Source organism: Moschus berezovskii, chromosome 3 (assembly GCF_049115385.1).
Source record: "Moschus berezovskii isolate FMDL1 chromosome 3, NW_MosBer_1.0, whole genome shotgun sequence".
Taxonomy (NCBI): Eukaryota; Metazoa; Chordata; class Mammalia; order Artiodactyla; family Moschidae; genus Moschus; species Moschus berezovskii.
Window position 1 is genome coordinate 44,519,113 of NC_142462.1, and position 24,017 is coordinate 44,543,129.

General features: G+C 39.2%; 1 protein-coding gene across 1 annotated transcript in view; it reads left to right on the plus strand.

The window, feature by feature from the left end:
- Window positions 1–24,017, plus strand: part of SEMA3E (semaphorin 3E) — a 305,001-nt gene that overhangs the window by 114,455 nt on the left and 166,529 nt on the right. The window lies entirely within an intron of this gene.

Sequence of the window (24,017 nt, forward strand, 5' to 3'; positions counted from 1 at the left end):
ACCTTTTGCCGCAAGCATACTTTTCTTACTATACCTTTTCGAATATGAAAAGATAATAAAGAAAAGCAGATTTAAATGGTAACATCAGAATAGTAAAACATTAGTAATCATTCTCAAGGTCAACAAGTTTTTCAGTGCTATCTTTCAAGCAAGCATGTAGAATCCAAGTTGCCATTAAGAACTCTGTGGTTGCTATATTTACCTAAAACAAAACATATTTGATATAGATGAATAGTGTAAGTATTTACTGTGTCAGTTTGATGAATGAATGAAGCATTACCTGCTGAAAAATAAAAGTAGCTTTTTTCTTTTTTTAAACTGGTCTCTTGACCACCTTTCATTTAATGGGCTTACTGTTTATTTTATGTACTGTCAAAACCCAGCAGCTTCAGGCAGGAGGCATAGTTGATCCCCAGCACCACCTCTCCTTAGAGAGCAGAGGAAAGTCACCTTTTAGATGGAGCCAGAATGCCCATGGAATACAGTCCAGAGTTATGAAATCCTCTGATGAGACTCAGGCAGGAGTCTTTAATCTAAATATAGGAAGGAGGTTATAAATTCCAGCAGTTTCACAGTCAAAGAGAAGCAAAGGTTAAGTGTACATTTAGAGAATTCACAGGGAACATCAAGTATTGGAGCCTAGAAATACACAAGGAATAAGACCTAATTTCATCCCTGCCTGATGGACTCTATTTTCAGAACCCAGCTGAAGACTATAAAAAGTGTCATTTCTACACGGAAATGGTTCATTATTGCCCCCCTCCCTTTCTAACCTATTTGCTTCTTACCCCAAATCCACCCCTCCTAGGGTAAAATACTTGCTTTATACAAGGTGGGTAGGCCAAACTTTTTGTAAGTCAGGTAAAAAATAGCTAAAACTTTGTGGGTCACAAAGCCTCTGCCAAATTGGCTCAACTCTGCCATGGCTATAGAAAGCAGCAATAGACCATCCATTCAAAAGTAGGAACGGTTGTACACCAATACCACTTTATTTACTGAAACAGGTGGCGAACCTGATTTGGTCCATGGGCCAGAGTTTGCCAACTCCTGCTCTGTATCAGTTCAGTTCAGTTCAGTCGCTCAGTCGTGTCCGACTCCTTGCGACCCCATGAATCACAGCACGCCAGGCCTCCCTGTCCATCACCAACTCCCGGAGTTCATTCAAACTCATGTCCATCGAGGGTGATGCCATCCACCCATCTCATTCTCTGTCGTCCCCTTCTCCTCCTGCCCCCAATCTGGTTATAAATTATGTTTAATATAGGACTCACAAGGGCTTCCCTTGTGGCTCAGCTGGTAAAGAATCTGCCTGCAATGTGGGAGACAAGGGTTTGATTCCTGGGTTGGGAAGATCCCCTGGAGAAGGGAACGGCTACCCACCCCAGTATTCTGGCCTGGAGAATTCCAAGGACGGTATAGTACACGGGGTCGCCAAGAGTCGGACACGACTGAGCAACTTTCACTTGCTAGTGTACACGATCAATTTTATAGGTCTTATGATATAGGATTTAAACCGCAAATCACATAACCATTTTTTTTTTTTTTAAATAAGGTGAACCCTTATCCTCAGGAAGGGCTATTGGGGTAGCATTTCTGGTAGCGAATAGGAGTTGCCGAGTCTCCCAAGTTTTTGGATTAGCAGCAACAGGGATCAGCCACCAGCACGGTCTGGTCACACTGGATGAGGATATCTTTGTTCTCCTTGTTGGAAGACTCATCCATCAATTTTTGCTGCTAAAGACACCAAAGCTTTGGAGATGCAGCAGCAGATGGTGTAAATCTGGGCCGAGAGACCACTGCCCTTTACGTGCACTTGCACGACCACGCCCCCCCGAGTGGTTGCTTGTTGCGCAGAAGTAGATCCAGTTCCCGTCGGTCGCTGTGCGGCAGCCTTTGCGGCTGTTTCTGGCTTCTTGTTTCACCTCCGTGAGTTTTGCGGTGAGCCAGGTTTGCAGTGGCTGTTTTCTCACCTCCGAAGATCTGCACAAACTGCAGAGGGCCTTTGGGCCACACAGCTGAAGATATAGACAAGAATTCCTCACTGTGTAGCTCCACAACCAGTAAAGGCCAGTATTGTTTAATAGATGCGTGCTTTTATTATTATTCAACATTGTTTTAAAAATTCTGGGTAAAACAGTAGGACAAGAAAGAAAATTAACAAATGCAATGATTATAATTGAAAAGAGAACTATTATTTATAAATGGTAAGAGAATATTTCTCAAAAATTAAAGCGGATCGCCTAAAATTCCTTTAGAGTGGTAGTTCCAAAGTTACCTTTGATTTCCTACATGATAATCACCTGGGAAATGCCAAAAACAAACAAAAAAAACTTGATGCCTGGGTCTTAACCCCAAGAAACTGTGATTTAATTTGTCCAGCCATTGTTTTGTTTTAATATTAGATTAAAATAATCAGTGCATATTGGGTATAGTAAGTATTGTTTTGTGAAACCTTGTTTTAGGATATGTGTTTGACATGAATGTGTCTAATGGATACAAAATGAAATCTGTTTACTGTGGGTGTGTTCTGAAAACTTTGAAAGCTTCCCTGAATTGCCTGGCATAGGTTTGAAGTGGGAGCTGTATTGTCTCCACTTGGAATATATTACATAGAACAATACTAAGTTGTTAATATCTCTTGGAGTAAAGAGAACTCCAGAGGCAAGAAGCCCTTCCAGAAATGAGTCATGGAAATGAGTGGGGAGAGTGAGCTCCTCTTCGGGACAGTGGCAGCAGGGAAGGACCTTACCCAGCCTCAGTGCCTCTGCAGTCTGACAGAGCAGAGTAAGTCACTACTTTTCCTCCTCCTCTTCTTCTTTAATTACTAAATTCTCAGCTAAGGGGAGTAACAATAGGGAAGAAAATTTCAGCTGGAGGTAACTTCCATGTAGGGTGGAATAACCCTGGCTGAGGCACAGATAGGAGCAGAAACCACTCATCTCCCTGCCTTGTCTCAAGTGAAAGATCCATGTGGCATTTAATTGTTCCTTTTCTCCTGCCTCAGGACCTTGCTTGTTTTCTTTCCACCTGCCTCAAACATAAATTTAAGTGAGAAAGGGGAGGTTCCCTTTTAGGTTGTAAATCCTAAGACTGTAAATGATGCCTGGAGGAAATTCAGGTTGAGGGACAGTTAGACATGTGCACAGGCAGGAAGTGGAGGGAAGTGTATGAAAGGAATCGGTGGTAGTATAGCTTATGGGATTTTATTGGTATAGAAAAGCTATTTCTGTTTGGGGATAGAGAAATCTTAAAGATTTGTAGTGGGCAAATGAGAAGACCATGCAAAATTAATCCATTTACATTTGAGATTTAGTATTCATCGTCATTAAAGTTATAAGACAGATGTTCTAGTGAGAGTTCCTTAGATTACAGTTCACATGGTAGTTCATCAATGAATGAACATAAATAAACAGAGCAAGATTGTAGCTTCACATTTATTTTATTTTTTTCAAACATCATAATTTCACCTAGATTTAATCTAAAAATGGAAAGAACTGTCCCGTTTCAGGTTATTTATTTTCTTATTAAGCAGAAGTATTGAGAGTAAGATAGTCAAAATAACTTAAGAAATTGATCCCAGGTTTCAGGATTCCTGGTTAGACTGTTTACATCAAAGCAAATGTCTGTTTCCTCATGAGAAAGTTACACCTTACTATATGTTATTATGCAGTCCATTCATGCATTGATTCATTCATCCTTTCAGAAATTTTTGAATTCATATTTTGTGCCAGTCACTCTACTAAGTGCTTCACTCTAAGAGTAGAATGAGTAGAAAGTTCATGCTCTAGTTAGGGAGAGAGACATTAAATCACTTTGAGAATATTCAGTTCTGGAGAGGAAAGGAAGTTGAACACAAGTTTAATAAATTCTTATATCTGTCAATGTTCATTAAATATCCTGTTCTCTAGAGTGTAAGAATAGCTTTCTAGCTTCATTTTATATCCTCAAAATGAAGTTTAAAAAGTCAAAGACTATAACAAGAAAAATAGAGATGTGATAAAATGAAGAAACTTGACACTCTAAAAAGACCCCTAATATGTTTTCTTAAATGTTGTCTTAAATTTTTGCATTGAAATATCTCCTTCGAGATTTCCTTAATTTGTCCATGCTTTTACCCAGAAGAAATAGCAATCAGCAAACACAGGCTAATTTTTAAAAGTCACGTTTATCACGTATTAGTTTGAGAGCCAAAAGCCAAATGTCACATCTCCTGAGGATGCCCATATGGAACAGTGGAATGCAAATATTTGTCTTGAAGTTATTTTTGTAGGTGCCAACCTTATGTCTTAAGGTGGTTCAAGTTAATCCAAGAGAAAATAAACAATTCTTTCCCCAAGATTTTTACAATGAAAAAGAAGAAAAATATTTGATAAGTAAAATATTTTGGTATCTTTAAATGTATGCATTTTCATACTTAGTATCTGTTATAAATTGGAAAATAGTAAATAAATTAAATAAAGTAAATAAATCTCATATAAACATGAACAAAACTACAGATTTTTGAAGACATTGATATTAAAAATGTTCTAGTCAAGAAGCATACACATACAATGACTTGTTTAAAACAAAGTAGGATATGCAAGTGTTCTCAACTTGTATGCTCCTTCTTTGATTTTCCTACAAAGCAGAAATAAATATTTATACTGGAATAAACAAAATGATAGCATTAGATTCTTAATATTAAGTTTTAATATTAGGCACATATAAGGAGAAGCTGATTCTTATTTTTTATTGATGTACTGTATGTCAAAATAAAACTTTTCATATAACAATAAATACCAAGTTTCCTTTCTTTAAGAAAATCCATGGTAATTTCAGGGAAAAATGTATATATGTATTTATAGACATATCTGTGAATCCAAAGTACAGTATAAATGTGAAATATGTAATTTATAGTAATATACCTAATTTAATATGTATTCAATTTGAAACATATATTTCTGCAGACACCTTGGATTCATTTTATGCTGATTAGAATGTTGAATTAAATACATACATTTAAGACATACATATATGTCTTGGAAATGGTTTTACATATGACGAATAAGATTTCACCTACTTTTTAATGGCTATATAGTGTTCCATCTTAAGGTATAGTATCAACTTTAGAACTCAGGAAAGAAATGAGAATTAGAGCAATTAATGCATCACTGAGTGCACTGCATCAGTGAAACGGCAAAATATGCTGACCTAGAGAAAATGTGTGATTTCCCGAATTAATGTCATGTAAGCAAAATTGTTGAGGCAATGAAACTAAAACACAGAAGACTTAGAAGAAGGCATCGGTGAACCTCAGGGAGCACACCCCTCAGGAATCACCTGAGCATCAGTGAGCACACCCTCCCACCCCCAGTGCATTAAGATATGATCTACATGTCAAATAACTTCTAGATGGATCAGTTGTAAAGAAATATTCCATGACCAAGGTAAGAGAAACCCAAATAAGATGGTAGGTATTGCAAGGGGGCAACAGAGGGCAGACATACTGAAATCATAATCACAGAAAACTAGTTGATCTGATCACATGGACCACAGCCCTGTCTAAATCAATGAAACTAAGCCATGCCGTGTCGGGCCACCCAGGATGGACGGGTCATGGTGGAGAGTTCTGATAGAATGTGGTCCACTGGAGAAGGGAATGGCAAACCACTTCAGTATTCTTGCCTTGAGAACCCCATGAACAGTATCAAAAGGCAAAATGATAGGATAATGAATGAGGAATTCCCCAGGTCAGTAGGTGCCCAGTATGCTACTGGAGATCAATGGAGAAATAACTCCAGAAAGAATGAAGGGATGGAGCCAAAGCAAAACAAATACCCAGTTGTGGATGTGACTGGTGATAGAAGCAAGTCCGATGCTGTAAACAGCAATATTGCATAGGAACCTGGAATGTTGGGTCCATGAATCAAGGCAAATTGGAAGTGGTCAAACAGGAGATGGCAAGAGTGAACGTCGACATTCTAGGAATCAGTGAATTAAAATGGACTGGAATGGGTGAATTTAACTCAGATGACCATTATATCTACTACTGTGGGCAGGAATCCCTTAGAAGAAATGGAGTAGCCATCATGGTCAACAAAAGAGTCTGAAATGCAGTACTTGGATGCAATCTCAAAAACGACAGAATGATCTCTGTTCATTTCCAAGGCAAACCATTCAGTATTACAGTAATCCATGTGTATGCCCCACCCAGTAACGCTGAAGAAGCCGAAGTTGAATGGTTCTATAAAGACCTACAAGACCTTTTAGAACTAACACCCAAAAAGATGTCCTTTTCATTGTAGGGGACTGGAATGCAAAAGTAGGAAGTCAAGAAACACCTGGAGTAACAGGCAAATTTGGCCTGGGAGCGCGAAATGAAGCAGGGCAAAGGCTAATAGAGTTTTGCCAAGAGAATGCACTGGTCAAGGCAAACACCCTCTTCCAACAACACAAGAGAAGACTCTACACATGGACATCACCAGATGGTCAACACCGAAATCAGATTGATTATATTCTTTGCAGCCAAAGATGGAGAAGCAGTATACAGTTAGCAAAAACAAGACCAGGAGCTGACTGTGGCTCAGATCATGAACTCCTTATTGCCAAATTCAGATTTAAATTGAAGAAAGTAAGGAAAACCACTGGACCATTCAGATATGACCTAAATCAAATCCCTTATGATTATACAGTGGAAATGAGAAATCGATTTAAAGGACTAGATCTGATAGATAGAGTGCCTGATGAACTCTGGACGGAGGTTCGTGACATTGTACAGGAGACAGGGACCAAGATCATCCCCATGGAAAAGAAATGCAAAAAAGCAAAATGGCTATCTGAAGAGGCCTTACAAATAGCTGTGAAAAGAAGAGAGGCGAAAAGCAAAGGAGAAAAGGAAAGATATAAGCATCTGAATGCAGAGTTCCAAAGAATAGCAAGGAGAGATAAGAAAGCCTTCCTCAGTGATCAATGCAAAGAAATAGAGGAAAACAACAGAATAGGAAAAACAAGAGACCTCTTCAAGAAAATTAGAGATTCCAAGGGAACATTTCATGCAAAGGTGGGCTCGATAAAGGACAGAAATGGTATAGACCTAACAGAAGCAGAAGATATTAAGAAGAGGTGGCAAGAATACACAGGAGAACTATACAAAAAAGATCTTCACAACCAAGATAATCACGATGGTGTGATCACTCACCTGGAGCCAGACATCTTGGAATGTGAAGTCAAGTGGGCCTTAGAGAGCATCACTACAAACAAAGCTAGTGGAGGTGATGGAATTCCAGATGAGCTATTTCAAATCCTGAAAGATGACGCTGTGAAAGTGCTACACTCAATATGCCAGCAAATTTGGAAAACTCAGCAGTGGCCACAGAACTGGAAAAGGTCAGTCATCATTCCAATCCCAAAGAAAGTCAATGCCAAAGAATGGTCAAACTACCACACAATTGCACTCATCTCACACGCTAGTAAAGTCATGCTCAAAATTCTCCAAGCCAAGCTTCAGCAATATGTGAACCGTGAACTTCTAGATGTTCAAGCGGGTTTTAGAAAAGGCAGAGGCACCAGAGTTCAAATTGCCAACATCTGCTGGATCATGGAGAAAGCAAGAGAGTTCCAGAAAAACATCTCTTTCTGCTTCATTGACTATGCCTAAGCCTTTGACTGTGTGGATCACAATAAACTGTGGAAAATTCTGAAAGAGATGGGAATACCAGACCACCTGACCTGCCTCTTGAGAAACCTGTATGCAGGTCAGGAAGCAACAGTTAGAACTGGACATGGAACAACAGACTGGTTCCAAATAGGAAAAGGAGTACGTCAAGGTTGTATATTGTCCCCTGCTTATTTAACTTATATGCAGAGTACATCATGAGGAACGCTGGGCTGGAAGAAGCACAAGCTGGAATCAAGATTGCTGGGAGAAATATCAGTAACCTCAGATATGCAGATGACACCACCCTTATGGCAGAAAGTGAAGAGGAACTCAAAAGCCTCTTGATGAAAGTGAAAGAGGAGAGTGAAAAGGTTGGCTTGAAGCTCAACATTCAGAAAACAAAGATCATGGCATCTGGTCCCATCACTTCATGGGAAATAGATGTGGAAACAGTGGAAACAGTGTCAGACTTTATTTTTGGGGGGCTCCAAAGTCATTGCAGATAATGGTTGCAGCCATGAAATTGAAAGATGTTTACTCCTTGGAAGGAAAGTTATGACAAATTAAATAGCATATTAAAAAGCAGAGACATTACTTTGCCAACCAAGGTCCATCTAGCCAAGGCTATGGTTTTTCCTGTGGTCATGTATGGATGTGAGAGTTGGACTGTGAATAAAGCTGATCGCCGAAGAATTGATGCTTTTGAACTGTGGTGCTGGAGAAGACTCTTGAGAGTCCCTTGGACTGCAAGGAGATCCAACCAGTCCATTCTAAAGGAGATCAGTCCTGGGTGTTCATTGGAAGGACTGATACTAAAGCTGAAACTCCAATACTCTTGTCATCTCATGCGACGAGTTGACTCACTGGAAAAGACTCTGATGCTGGGAAAGATTGGGGGCGGGAGGAGAAGGGGACGACAGAGAATGAGATGGCTGAATGGCATCACCGACTCGATGGACATGAGTTTGAGTGAACTCCAGGAGTTGGTGATGGATAGGGAGGCCTGGCGTGCTGTGATTCATGGGGTCGCAGAGAGTTGGGCATGACTGAGCGACTGAACTGAACTATTTGTAAATTTCACTTAGGCAGCTGCGTGGTTCAATTTTGTATAACAAAATTACTATGTGACCCATCATTCTCCTTTTCAGTGGAATTATTAGTGCTTATTTTATACAATATTATTTTTCAACATATTATTTGATTTCTTACAAAAACTCTAAAGTTAGAATAAGTAGATTGTTGATATTACAGAGAAGTTGAAGCTTGAAAGTTAGATGATATGCCTAACACAGTGAAGATAACCAGGACTAGAAAAGTTCTCAAGAGAAATCTCAGTGTTTGTTGTAATACTTCCTCTCACCTAATAAATAATACATTTTTAAAAATTTAAATTGTAAATGTTTTGTACAATTCTTATTTCTTCAATTGTGATATCATGGTCATTATTTTTTAGCGCTTTTTCTTTCTTGTTTGTGCTGTTTTGAAAATTAGGAAAACCAAAAAAGAAATAAGAGGTATTTTGATCTCTTTGAAAGACTGAGAAATCCACTTTGAATAATACTAATTTACTTTCCAGTTCCTAGTGATGCTTTCTAAGGCCCACTTGACTTCACATTCCAAGATGTCTGGCTCTAGGTCAGTGATCACGTTATCGTGACTATCTTGGTCGTGAAGATCTTTTTTGTATAGTTCTTCTGTGTATTCTTGTCACCTCTTCTTAATATCTACTGCTTCTGTTAGGTCCATACCATTTCTGTCCTTTATCGAGCCCACCTTTGCATGAAATGTTCCCTTGGAATCTCTAATTTTCTTGAAGAGATCTCTTGTTTTTCCTATTCTGTTGTTTTCCTCTATTTCTTTGCATTGATCACTGAGGAAGGCTTTCTTATCTCTCCTTGCTATTTTTTGAAACTCTGCATTCAGATGCTTATATCTTTCCTTTTCTCCTTTGCTTTTTGCAGCTATTTGTAAGGCCTCTTCAGATAGCCATTTTGCTTTTTTGCATTTCTTTTCCATGGGGATGATCTTGGTCCCTGTCTCCTGTACAATGTCACGAACCTCCGTCCAGAGTTCATCAGGCACTCTATCTATCAGATCTAGTCCCTTAAATCTATTCCTCACTTCCACTGTATAATCATAAGGGATTTGATTTAGGTCATACCTGAATGGTCTAGTGGTTTTCCCTACTTTCTTCAATTTAAGTCTGAATTTGGCAATAAGGAGTTCATGATCTGAGCCACAGTCAGCTCCTGGTCTTGTTTTTGCTAACTGTATACAGCTTCTCCATCTTTGGCTGCAAAGAATATAATCAATCTGATTTCGGTGTTGACCATCTGGTGATGTCCATGTGTAGAGTCTTCTCTTGTGTTGTTGGAAGATGGTGTTTGTTATGACCAGTGCGTTCTCTTGACAAAACTCTATTAGCCTTTGCCCTGCTTCATTCCGTGCTCCAAGGCCAAATTTGCCTGTTACTCCAGGTGTTTCTTGACTTCCTACTTTTGCATTCCAGCCCCCTATAATGAAAAGGACATCTTTTTGGGTGTTAGTTCTAAAAGGTCTTGTAGGTCTTCATAGAACTGTTCAACTTCGGCTTCTTCAGCATTACTGGTTGGGGCATAGGCCTGGATTACTGTAATATTAAGCTAGTGGTGGTGATGGAATTCCAGTTGAGCTATTTCAAATCTTGAACGATGATGCTGTGAAAGTGCTGCACTCAATATGCCAGCAAATTTGGAAAACTCAGCAGTGGCCACAGGACTGGAAAAGGTCAGTCTTCATTCCAATCCCAAAGAAAGGCAATGCCAAAGAATGCTCAAACTACCACACAATTGCACTCATCTCACATGCTAGTAAAGTCATGCTCAAAATTCTCCAAGCCAGGCTTCAACAATATGTGAACCGTGAACTTCCAGATGTTCAAGCAGGTTTTAGAAAAGGCAGAGGCACCAGAGATCAAATTGCCAACATCTGCTGGATCATGGAGAAAGCAAGAGAGTTCCAGAAAAACATCTCTTTCTGCTTCATTGACTATGCCTAAGCCTTTGACTGTGTCGATCACAATAAACTGTGGAAAATTCTGAAAGAGATGGGAATACCAGACCACCTGAGCTGCCTCTTGAGAAACATGTATGCAGGTCAGGAAGCAACAGTCAGAACTTTACCTGGAACAACAGACTGGTTCCAAATAGGAAAAGGAGTACGTCAAGGTTGTATATTGTCACCTTGCTTATTTAACTTCTATGCAGAGTACATCATGAGGAACGCTGGGCTGGAAGAAGCACAAGCTGGAATCAAGATTGGCGGGAGAAATATCAATAATCTCAGATATGCAGATGACCCCACCCTTATGGCAGAAAGTGAAGAGGAACTCAAAAGCCTCTTGATGAAAGTGAAAGAGGAGAGTGAAAAGGTTGGCTTGAAGCGCAACATTCAGAAAACAAAGATCATGGCATCTGGTCCCATCACTTCATGGGAAATAGATGGAAAAACAGTGGAAACAATGTCAGACTTTATTTTTTGGAGCTTGAAAATCACTGCAGATGCTGATTGCAGCCATGAAATTAAAAGACGCTTACTCTTTGGAAGGAAAGTTATGATCAACCTTGATAGTATATTTAAAAGCAGAGACATTACTTTGCCAACAAAGGTCCGTCTAGTCAAGGCTATGGTTTTTCCCATGGTCATGTATGGATATGAGAGTTGGCCTGTGAACAAAGCTGATCGCTGAAGAATTGATGCTTTTGAACTGTGGTGTTGGAGAAGACTCTTGAGAGTCCCTTGTACCGCAAGGAGATCCAACCAGTCCATTCTAAGGGAGATCGATCCTGGGTGTTCATTGGAAGGACTGATGCCAAAGCTGAAACTGCAATACTTTAGCCACCTCATGCGACGAGTTGACTCACTGGAAAAGACTCTGATGCTGGGAAGGGTTGGGGGCGGGAGGAGAAGGGGACGACCGAGAATGAGATGGCTGGATGGCATCACCGACTCTGTGGACATGAGTTTGAGTGAACTCCGGGAGTTGGTGATGGACAAGGAGGACTGACGTGCTGTGATTCATGGGGTCGCGGAGAGTCGGACACAACTGAGTGACTGAACTGAACTGAACTTACTTTCCAGTTCAAAATGGCAGTATTTTCTGTGGAAGAGAAACAACTATCCTATAATTATTATATTTATGAATACCAGATTTAGTAAATATTTAAAACGTTTATCCAAAATATTTAAAGTAGTTCACAAATAGGCATGTAACCTTTCACTTACAGTGCTCCAAATTGATATGTATAGTTGCTATGCTCTCTTGCTCATCTCTTGGGGATATTTAAAAGGAAAAAAAATGTAGGGAGGACAACTCTTGTGCCAAAAATTATACTGTGGAATAGTTTAGAGGCACCAAAATGACTTAGGGATGTGAAAATCAGGACCATAAAAAGTAACTAGGATAGCTAGGATCAACTCTACAAGGAAATAATGAATAGCAGTACATTGAAGTATAGGAGAGCAGTTTGCAGAGAGTGAACGCAGAGTCACCCTTTGCTTCTGTTATCTTTTGATAGAGTTGCATCACATTTATGCTTCATAAATAAATCTTATTTCTATTGTGTTCTCTGTGACACTGAACCGTAACCCAGTATATATCCATAACCCAGTATATTTTATGTCATCTATAGGTTTTCTGTCCCAGTGGAGCAGAATTTGGCACTTGGAATTAATAGTGGAGAGTATTACAGGTTGGGTTCCCTGAGAAGCAGACTCAGAGAGAGGTTGGCATGCAGGGAGTTTATTAGAGAGTGCTTTTTAGAAGGACACATATGGAAGGAGAGGGGGAAACCAAGAGTGGACTGTGACAGCAAGTTGGATGGGAATGCTCTCTTAACTGTTGCCTCAGCCGGATGTGGGAGAAGCTCTGAGACTAGGATGATTCTTCAGAGTAGATCTGCATTTTACCTCCGTGTGGGTCAGGCATAGGGTGTAGGCTGAGGGGCTGGACCTCAGGCAAGGTGGCTGTCTTTCTCTTTTCAGCTGAGATATTCCCTGGATGGACTGATAGCTGAACCCTGTTGACAGCACACTCACCAGTGGTGGAAATAAACTCCCTTTGATCAAGAATATAATTTTCTAGTTATTTGAAGAGCTGCTTCTACTGGCAGTTATAAAATTCTTCAGTTACTATTTAAAACACTTACGTTACATTCCAGTGACCACTATGTGAATTATTTGAAAAACTCTACCAAAAAGATAACCTTTAATGAAGGTAGACTAGGCAACTTGAGTGCTCTTCTCTTCTCAGACATGTCTGGAAGACTTTTGTAAGGACACAACACTCTTATTATCTAAAAAGTATTTACCTCTCCACTTGAGTGTGTTTTTCACATTTTTAAGGCCTTTCCAGTATGATTCATTAAAAATTTAAAAGAGTCTCTGAAGCTAGAGAAGACTAATGCTGCTGCTGCTGCTAAGTTGCTTCAGTCGTGTCCAACTCTTTGCGACCCCATAGACGGCAGCCCACCAGGCTCCCCCGTCCCTGGGATTCTCCAGACAAGAACACTGGAATGGATTGCCATTTCCTTCTCCAAGAGAAGACTAATAAATCACTGCAATTTCATTTGAATTTTATTGTAACTTCTTATCCTTATAATACTTTCTGAAAATTATTTACTTTGAAGATTTTTTAAAATAATTTCAGAACTTAGTCATATCTTAATCATGTTAGATATTTATTTTATGGGTCATATGTTGCAAATGGAGTTAGCAAAAATGTTGAAACAGTTAAAGGTCTGGATAGGAGTAGCTTCTATAATGAGGTCTTGGATTTTACTTATTCAGCTTTTTTTTTGGTTTTATAGATTATTGAGTGAGTATTTAATACGAAAATGAATAGTGAATTGAAAGGATTATGAAAAAAGTTTGGGTATAACATTTATCTATGACAAATGTTGTGTTTTTATAATAATATCTTAGTTCATAGTTATCAGCTTATTATTTCACCTATTTTCAAGGCCCAATCAGTGGTTCACTCCAGCTAGTCTTAAAGTATGTTCTTAGTTTCAACAAAGCTCCTATTGATCCATGATAATATTGTAGTGCAAGTCTGACTTCAGTGAAACAGATGAAATTGTTGGATATTATACACTTGTGATTTTTGATATTTAGTTTTTTCATCCTTCAAGGTTTCTTAAAATTTTGAAAATACTTAAGAACTCCTTTGCTAAAGACTAGTTTTACAATGAATATTATAAAAAGACTATTTGTACTTTATTTGTATTCCATATAAATTCCATATTTATATATGAAAATATCCCATATTTCCTTAACTTAGATGACAGAGCATTACCATAGCAACTATGACAAGATCCATATGTAAGCATATAATTACATAAGTTCCATAAAAATTAGTCATTTTCATCATATTCATAGGCAGGAGTTAGAAGTTGTTTTTGTTTTAAAGGTCTATGTCTCATCACAACATTTTTTTTTCTCCACTCAAGTCTATATTTACTCAATTTCTTTAGCAGAAACCTTAGGTTCAAGATATTATCACTGTGTAAATGTTTTTATTATAATTACCATAAATGATATAGCTTGTATCTTCCCATCACTATTACCAAAAGTAAACAAATAAACTCATTGCTAGGGCTGTGTAAATATTTATAATTTGATTTTGAGAAAAAATTATAATACAAATACTGTTTTAGCTCAAGAAATCATTGAAATTATTGGTCTTGGCTACCAACGAAGATTGAACTGTAAATTTCAAGGGTGAAATATTTAAATCAAAATGCTGCTATTATATCTCTGGCATCTGTAGCTTTTCAGTGTTTAAGCACAAGTAAATGTGAATATATGTTTCTGAGGCCCTTGGAGCTAGAATGTAGTTGTAATATTGATTCTTAAATGCCTGAGATAACTGGGCAATGTAGGCAGAAGAAGGGAACTAAGCATCATATACTCCATTGGATCAGGGTTTAATGTAGGAGGGGTTTTATGAGTGTGGATCCCCTGCTATTCCTTTTCTCTCTTTTCCTAACTCACTCCCAAAAAAGAGCAAAGCAGAAGCCTTGGGGACAGACTGTTGGAGGTTGTATTAATTTTCTAGAGCTGCCTTAACAAAGTACCACAAACTGAGTTGCTGTAAACAACAGAAATTTATTCTCATAATCTTTGAGGTCAGAAGTGCAAAAGCAAAATGTTGGCAAAGACATGGAATTGTTCTGAAGGATTCAAGGAAGCATCCTTCCTTTCCTCTTCCTAGTATCTGGTGGTTGCTGACATTCCTTGGCATTCCTTGGCTTGTGTTCCTTGATTTCCATTCTTCTTCATTGTCACTTTACCTTTTCCCTCGCATCTCTGTGTTCAAATTCTCATGAATAATAGTCATTGGATAAGAGTCCACCCTAATCCAGTATGACCTAATCTTGCCTTGACTGCATCTGCAAAACCCAGTTTCCCAAATAAGGTCACTTTGGAAGCTGTCATACTTTAACTGCAAATGTTAATAGTCAAATATTGATAGTAGCATATGTGCCTATATTTTCATCTGTTCCCCAGTCCTCCATAAAATCACCATAAAAGGATTTTAAAGACACAAACTACTACACAAAAAAAGGGGACAGAAAATAATAGCAACTCAATTTTGGAAAATGAATAGCACATGGCTTAGTGTAATTGATTTGGCATAACCAAGAGAAGCAAATCCTAAGCCAACAGAAGCCCCAGTCAAGGAAAAAACAAAACAAAACTGAGTCATAGCTTAGAATCCTCTGAAACATCAGGAATTGGAAGCATCAAGTACCTATGAAAGCGAAGGTGCAGACTGGATTCAGAACTTTGGAGGTCTGTTTAATAAGCATTATATCCCAAGATCTCCTGTCTCATTCAGCATAACCCTTCTACTTCCTCTCCCGTATCTCTGTAAAGATTGAATTTTTTTTTCTTTGGAGTATGTGAAACAGAGCATCTCTGCACTTAAGGAATGGACTGAAAACAGAGGAACCAGGTGAAAAGCTAAATATTAATTACTAAGACCTGCACTGTGCCAGTATATGTTCAACGATCAGCTCTCTACTTGATTTGTTGCATTTGCTGATTTCTGTGGTATGTATATCATCACCATGCTCAGTTTCAAGCTATCAACATGATTTTCCTCAATGTAAAGTTTCAGAAGATATATATACTGTCAGTCCTTCTGATTGAGGACTTATCAGCTCCAGCCTACTACTGCTTGAAAAATGCCTTTCTTCTCTTAAGACTTTAGATTTCTGGCAGCCCTCCAGGGGCACACTTGGAATATTATTCTTAGAGGAAATATGATGAGTCTAAAGAAACATACTGATATTTGGCTTTCTCAAAGAAATGATCTACTGATCCTCTCTATAGCAAAGGTCTCAATTTTCAAGGCCTATTCATGTCTTAGGCCACCCATTCTTAACCCCCCTCTTAAATGTAAACACTGAATTCAAGACCACTGGACAGCTGAGGAAAGCTTCTAAAATAAGTAGAGATAAAAAGCAGTAACAAATAAAGGAACTTAGAGGGAACAGAATCTATGCTCAGAGAAAATATCTTGATGAAGATCAGAGAAGATATTGCATCCATGGAACAGGATCAAGTACTGTTTTTAAGAGGGACAGAAAATAAAACAGCTCCTTGAATTTAAAATCTGAGATGAATAAAAATTGTAAAAGAAGTTTTGAAAGTTAAAGGTGCAGAAATATCATAGATGTTGAGTAAAAAAGAGAAGGTGCATGGAAAAAGTAAGTGAGATAACAAGAAAAGTGGGGTCCAACTCAGAAGCTCAAAAAATAAGCATTGAAGAAAGACAAAATGAGATATATACAAAAGAAATCATCAATAAAGACACTGAAGAACATTTCTTGGTATTTAAATTATTTCTAGATTGAGAGGGTCCAGTACAATGGATGGAAACAAACTCATACCACAGCTGGTCATCATAACTTTTTAGACCATTGAGGAAAAAATCAAAGACTCTGTAACGTTCCAGAGAAAATGAACAGATTATATGCTTTTCAGAGATTAGAAATGCTTTGTTCTTCATAAGTTCAATCCTAAAATCCAGGAGGCAATAGAAAAATGCTTTCAAATTGCAGAGGAAAATGCTTTCCAACACTGAATTCTATATCTAGCCAAAATATCAATTGATTTTAAAGGTTGAATACGTTCTAGGCATGAAAGTTCTCAGTTAACATTGATACACCATTTCTTAAGAAACTGAAGATAAAGTCACCAAAACAGGAGAGTAAACCAGGTGAAAGAAAATGAAAATGAAAATTGCTCAATTGTGTCCAACTCTTTGTGACCCCATGGACTGTAGCCTGCCAAGCTTCTCTGTCCATGGAATTTTCCAGGCAAGAACCCAAGTCTCCCACATTGCAGGCAGATTCTTTACTGTCTGAGCCACCAGGGAAGCCCTGGTAAACAAACAAGAGGGTTAAATCTAGAAAGAAACGATTCAAACCAGGAAGAAGTAAAAGAAATCCATAGTGTAAGAGAGATGGGCCATCTAGCAACGAGAGTGTGCACCAAGGGAGGACAGCCAATTCAAGAAGCTTGTGGGCAGAGGGTTCAAGAGAGATTTCTTTGGGGACAGTGAATCTGATGGACTGCCATATACAGCTGAAAGATAATTAAAATAGCTGGTGGGGGGTTGGAGTTTGGATTTGTGCTATGCATATAGAAAATAAAGCAAAAAAAAAAATCAGACGTAGAATATTAAATCCTGTGATTAAAGGAAGACCAGAAAGAAAGAAAATATATTCCTATTATGAATAACTGTGTTCTAAGACAATCTTTAAAAAGTCCCAGTTCTGTGTTGCATACAATGAATAACGATAAATTCAGAAAATAGAGCACCTGCTTCTAGGAATGTGGCATGGCCACTGCACAGACTGTGTTCTCTGCATTCCTAGAAGTGCTAACTTGGTGAGTAATGAAACAACTTAGAATTGTTTTTTTTTCCTTTGACTAAGTGCTGAGAGATACCAGACATTTCTCAGCTTTTGGAACTTTAAGTCCAGATTTCCTAAAGATAGTTTTGGCCCTTATATTTCATTCTAAGGTAGATGATTTGAGACTGCCCTTTCTTTTAATGTGCCTTAGCTACCTGATTCACAGAAAAGATTCACAGAAAATAAATGAATTAGAGATTCTGTAAATTTTTGTGCTAAAATGACTTCTCTGTTAAAGGAGAAGGAAAGCTATTCTTGTAAGTTACGTAAGACAGAGGTGGCTAAGTATGAATCAGAAATGTAACTTTTTCTCAAAGCTGTAGTCTCCTTGTGCAAAGGCAATTTGGTTGGTTTACAAAGGTTATAAAATAATAGGTAACACTCTTTTATAATAGTTAACACAAAAAAATAAGATAGTTTCATAGTTCTCTCAGTGATTAAGCAAATATAATGTTCCTAATTATGGGATATTTAAATAAGATTTTAAATCATTTTCTCAATAGTGTATGAGTTATTTTTGATTGTATGTTGTTTATTCACTCAGGTTTCAGGCAGTGGAAATAAAGATAAGCCATAGAGTTTACACTCATAGTGGAATTTTTAGACAAGAAAAAAGTGCACCCATATTATTCCTTGTAATTTGATAAAATACTTTTGAAATCATACATGTAATGTAGGGACAGCAAAAGAAAATATATATGATGGAAAGCCTTAATGATATCAGTGTTTATGGGAACACTGAAGAAGAAAAATCCTTGTCCAGAGAGAGTGAAAAACATCTAAGAAGGTACCAGGAAAATCAAGGACAGGCAGAGTTCAAGATGGCAGAATGGCTCACCAGGAAAAATGCCTCTGTGAGGGAAAAGAAGATCATGACAGGAGAGCTGACAGTGAATCTGACAGGACAGTTATTTGATTACCTTCCTGAATAACACCTCATGGATTGGTCAGATTGAAACACACTGTGGTGAACTTGTATATTCACAGGGATTTTATTTGGCTGCGATGGGTTTTAGTTGTGGCACATGGGATATTTTCTTATGGCACACAGACTCAGCAGTTTCCATGCACAGGCTTAGTTACCCTGCGGCATGTGGGATGTGGGATCTTGTTTTCCTGATCAGGGACTGAACCAGCACCCCCTGCATTGCACAGGTGATTCTTAACCACTGGACCCCTGGGGAGTTCCCTATTTGTGGGGATTTTTAAAGTACTAACCCTATGAGTTTCCCTACCCCAAACCACTGACCTCTTTGCTCTATCCTTTCCTCCTCAACTAAAAACCAGTTCTCTCCTGAGAACGTTCTTCTGTGTTTAAAGCTGAGGTCAGGATGATGGCGATCAGTTTTTCTGAGTGCTCTTCCTGAGGTCAGGAAGGTGGTGGTCAGGCCTCTGAGTCCTTATTCCGTTCCGTTCTGTCGCTCAGTCGTGACCGACTCTTTGCGACCCCGTGGACTGTAGCCTACCAGGCTTCTCCGTCCGTGGGATTCTCCAGGCAAGAATACTGGAGTGGGTTAGAGTCCTTATTAGGACTGCTAATAAAGAAGAGGTGGAGCCACCCCTGAGCCCATAGTGTGTACACTGAACAGGAAGTGTGGAGGCTCACTTCCGGCCTTGTGCTCCCTCTAGCTCTTTTTGCCACCACCATCTGCCAACCTCCTATCTGTTTCCTTGGATTCATTCCTTCTTTATGCTGGTGTTGCAGTTAACCTATGTTGTTCAACTCTCTGTTACTAGTCAGTCAAACAGTTAACCTGTCACTTACCTACCTTCCCAATTATTTTTCCATCAATCCTGAGAAATGTGCTTTGTAGTTCATTAAACTGCAATACTTTGGCCACCTCATGCGACGAGTTGACTCACTGGAAAAGACTCTGATGCTGGGAAAGGTTGGGGGCAGGAGGAGACGGGGACGACAGAGAATGAGATGGCTGGATGGCATCACTGACTCTGTGGACATGAGTTTGAGTGAACTCCGGGAGTTGGTGATGGACAGGGAGGCCTGACGTGCTGTGATTCATGGGGTCGCAAAGAGTTGGACACGACTAAGCAACTGAACTGAACTGAACTGAAGGATAACAGGAGTGTCAGGGAAAAAGGAGGAAACTGTGTGATACAATGTGTTTCACATAGGCTGCTGCTGCTGCTGCTAAGTCACTTCAGTCGTGTCCGACTCTGTGTGACCCCATAGACGGAAGCGCACCAGGCTCCCCCTTCCCTAAGCAAAGTTTAAAACAAAAAAGTCCTGGGTGAGATGGTGAACCAAACAGAGCATGAGGAATTGAGTTTGAATTGCTAAAAAAAAGTTAACTAGAAGGCTGTCAATATAAAAGATGGTTAACATTTGACATCTCCTATTTATCCCTTTTGTATCCTTTTGATAGTGTGACAGATGTTATCTCAAGTGCTTTCTGAGGTTGCATTCTCCAGATGACCCTAAGATAAGTATTGGTGTGCAAGGGATTTGTTAAAGAGGTGCTCACAGGGGAGACTGGTAAGGTTGAAAGAATCTGGTTGAGGAAATGGGGGACGTAAATGAGAGTAGCTTCAGCCTGATCCCACAGGGAAACTTTAGGTTCTAAATTAACCCCTAGAGGCACCCTGACCAAAGCAAGGGACCTGGGCTTTCATACCCATGCATGTGTCACATATAGGTCAATGGCTGACTGAGGAAATAAATTCTCAGTCACTTCTGATTCTCTGTTGTGTTGGTAAAACAGCTCCAGTAGCTGAGGGCAGTGATCTGAAGACAATACAAAATGTTAGAAATAAATAAATGTTAGAAATGTGTTAGAGGACAGAAAAATAAAGGAGAAAGTGATTTGAGGGGATATAAGTAGAACAGTAATAAGTATCTTTGGCTAAAATTATTGCTTAAGGTGGCATTGAAATTTAGGAGAAACATGATTTATAATTTCCTAAGAATCAACCATGCTACCTCTGTAAGACACCGAGTATTGCATCTTTATAATGTTTTTGTATAAATATCTTTGTAATACCTTTGTAGAACACTTTTAATTTTTGTCTCTTTCCTGAGTATCATCATGGCATTACTACATTAGGTAACATGTGGCTTAGTTTTTTGTAAAGGTACCTTTTGTAGATTGAATTGTGCACTCCCAACACCAGATACTTTCATCGAAGCCCTAACCTACAATATGAGCATATTGGAGTAAGGAAGCCATTAACATTAACTGAAGTCATAAGGTTGGGGCCATGGTAGGATTAGCATCCTTAAAAGAAGAGACAGCAGACAGCTCACTTGCTCTCTGCTGTGTGAGGACACAGACATCAAGAAGGTGGCTGTCTTAAAGCCAGAAGAAGGCCTTCACCAGGACACAAATCAATCCACACCTTGATCTTGTACATCGCAGCCTCAAGAACTCTGAGAAAGAAATTTCTCCTGTTTAAGCCACCAAGACTTTGGTGTTTTGTTATAGCAGCTAGAGCAGACTAATACATTACCACATGCCTGTACTCATCTTTAAACATGTTTTATTTTCTTTAGGGAAAAATAAAATTAAAAACAGAATTCCAGAGAGAATGTTTGCCCTTTTAACACCATCTTCTCCCTAACTAATGACCAATAGTGCAATTTCTTAGTTGTGTATAGGTAATTTTCATACATTCATTGTTAAAAATCATGCCTCTTTAGGATAGAATTGTGCCTAAATTTGCCCTTGGATCTTTCCAGGCTGAACCTACCTGTTGCCTGCTTGTCTTGGTAAAAGTGTTCTTTGCATGTTTAGAGAATCAGAACCTACACCTGGCAGATATGGGCTTCCCAGACCCACAGGAAGGACTATGGTTTGAAATGAAAATGTTCCTTGGCAAGAATGGCTGCATAGGTCTCTATAAAACTTCCTCTGCCCTTTTTGTGCATCCCTACACGGGTGCTTCCCAGAACAGGACCAATGTATCTGTTAACTGCAGTGAAACCCTTCTGTTTACATGCCTGCTGCAGAAGAAGTGGGGAACCCTATTGCGGATGTCACATTCATTCCACAACGTGAGGTCCCATCCTCCCAGAGCCCTACACAGCAGAGCAAGAGAGCTTACTGTTGGAAGCTGGCCAGCAAGACCTGGCAGCACTCCAGCTTCTTTTCTAGGGAGGGTGTCTATAACTCGCCAGGCACAAAGAATTTGAATTTGCCACTCTGAAATGATTGACAAGGCTAAGTTTGGCTTTAAATTATCTTTGAGTGGCTGTGTGTTTACATGGAGTTATCAGTAACTACTATCCTATCTGTCCCCTAAACAGTATTTGAATTGGAAATGGCTAAATTTGTGTCTTTTTTCTTAAATGAAATAGAGGTTAGCAATCCAGTACAGAGGTAGGTTTTGTTCCCCATGGAGTTTGCAGAGCCAGCTTGGAACTTGTTTTCATGTTCCTTACACTTTGCTCAGCCTCTCTCTGAACCCACACTTTTCAATTCATCTCATTTACAACTAGTAGAGTGACAGTGATGGGAGGTATCAGAGAAATCAGATGAACTTTTGTGCTGGCTGATAGAGAAGAAAGTATAAATGGGAAAGGAAAAAAAACACACAAAAAACTATCATTGATTCTGTTGCCAAATGTTCTCTCCAAGGTCCTCTCATTGGTGAAGAAACTTGGTAAGTGAGCTGGGAGCAGCTGTCTGGCCAGGCCCCTTCTTGCAACACCCCTATCTCCTAATGAATGTAATTTTCTAACTGTACTCTCTCAGGCATAACTTAAGAGACGAGTTGTAAGTGGCACTTAATATATTCAAATGCATGCAAGCTTTCTGGTGCAGAATGAGAAGCTTTTTCTACTTAAAGAGATCAGGAGATGGCCTGAAAGAAGGTAACAGCCTAGCAGTGCCAATGCTAGAAAAATATCAGGGCTGATTTTATTGTAAGTTTTCTTCAACTGTGGCTTTCATGTTTATTCATCTTTTATACATTTATTGCACACCATCTATTCAAAAAGATTTGGGGTTTATTGTCTAGTGTAGTGCTTAGCAGACTTGGACAGCTCAAACAGCCTGGTTCATGGCCCAGTTCTAACCCTTAAAAGTTTGTGACTTTGGGCAAATTAGTTTACCTCACTATGCCTTGGTTTCCTCTTCTATGAAATGGTGATGATAAAAAAGATAAACATCCCATAGGCAAGTTGTGTAGCTTGATTATGTCTAACACATGGTAGTAGCCTTTGATGGACTAGCTGTTATTGCCATGTTTATGCAGATTCTATCCATGCATAAATCAAAAAGATAAAGCTTTCAAGTCCATTCTAAAGATCAGTCCTGGGTGTTCATTGGAAGCACTGATGCTAAAGCTGAAACTCCAATACTTTGGCCACCTCATGTGAAGAGTTGACTCACTGGAAAAGACTCTGACGCTGGGAGGGATTGGGGGCAGGAGGAGAAGGGTATGACAGAGAATGAGATGGCTGGATGGCATCACTGACTCGATGGACGTGAGTTTGAGTGAACTCCGGGAGTTGGTGATGGACAGGGAGGCCTGGCGTGCTGTGATTCATGGGGTCGCAAAGAGTCGGACATGACTGAGTGACTGAACTGAATTGAACTGAAAGGAAATTCATGATGAAAACTCAGTGTACTAAGTACTGTAACAGAAGATACGTTCCAGATCTGTGGCACTCACAGTGGGAGGGTTCCCCTCTTCTGGGGAGAGGGAGATGATTTTAAGGACTTTACCAAGGAGACAAGAGCATGAGGTCTACAGAAAAGATACAGAGCCATGAGAAAATGCAGTACCTCCTAGGAATCTTACATGATTTAGCACATCTTCTGCTAGAGGAGTCACTAGAGTCATGTTAGAGAATGAAGTTGGGGTTAGAGAAAGAGCCAAGCCATGCTTTAAAATGTCACTTTTTGTTGCAGGAGTTAGTCAAGTCAGATTCTAGAAAGTTTGCTCGATTTAGGTCTAGTGAGAAAGATATAATTGAGCTGATAATTCCTAAAGCCAAGGCAAGCTAGAAATTTATGAGAAAGAAGAATGGAGTGAAGGGTTTCGTTATGCTGTAAAGCAGAGAAATAGGCCCTGGTGGACAAAGGGTAAATTCAAGGCTTGTGACGTAATAGAAAGAAGTGGGGAGCTTGTCTGAGACGGAGGGCTGCACTAGGATCTCTGGGCATCACTGAGGAAAGGAAGAAATGCAGAAGGACAGGGAACCATGAGCATCGGGGTTCACTGAGATTTCCTGTTGCAACATTATCCTCCATTTTTATGAATTATCATAGATTTCTGCTATTTTGTTGTTTTATATAAATTATTTAACTCTATGATAATTCTATCAGGTAAGTGCTATATCTTTATTGTATGGATAAAGAAACTGACACAAAATGATAATAAATGATTTGGTTAAGATCAAATACCTAGAAAGAAGGGGAGCTTAGACATGAACTCAGGTCTGACTGATACCAAAA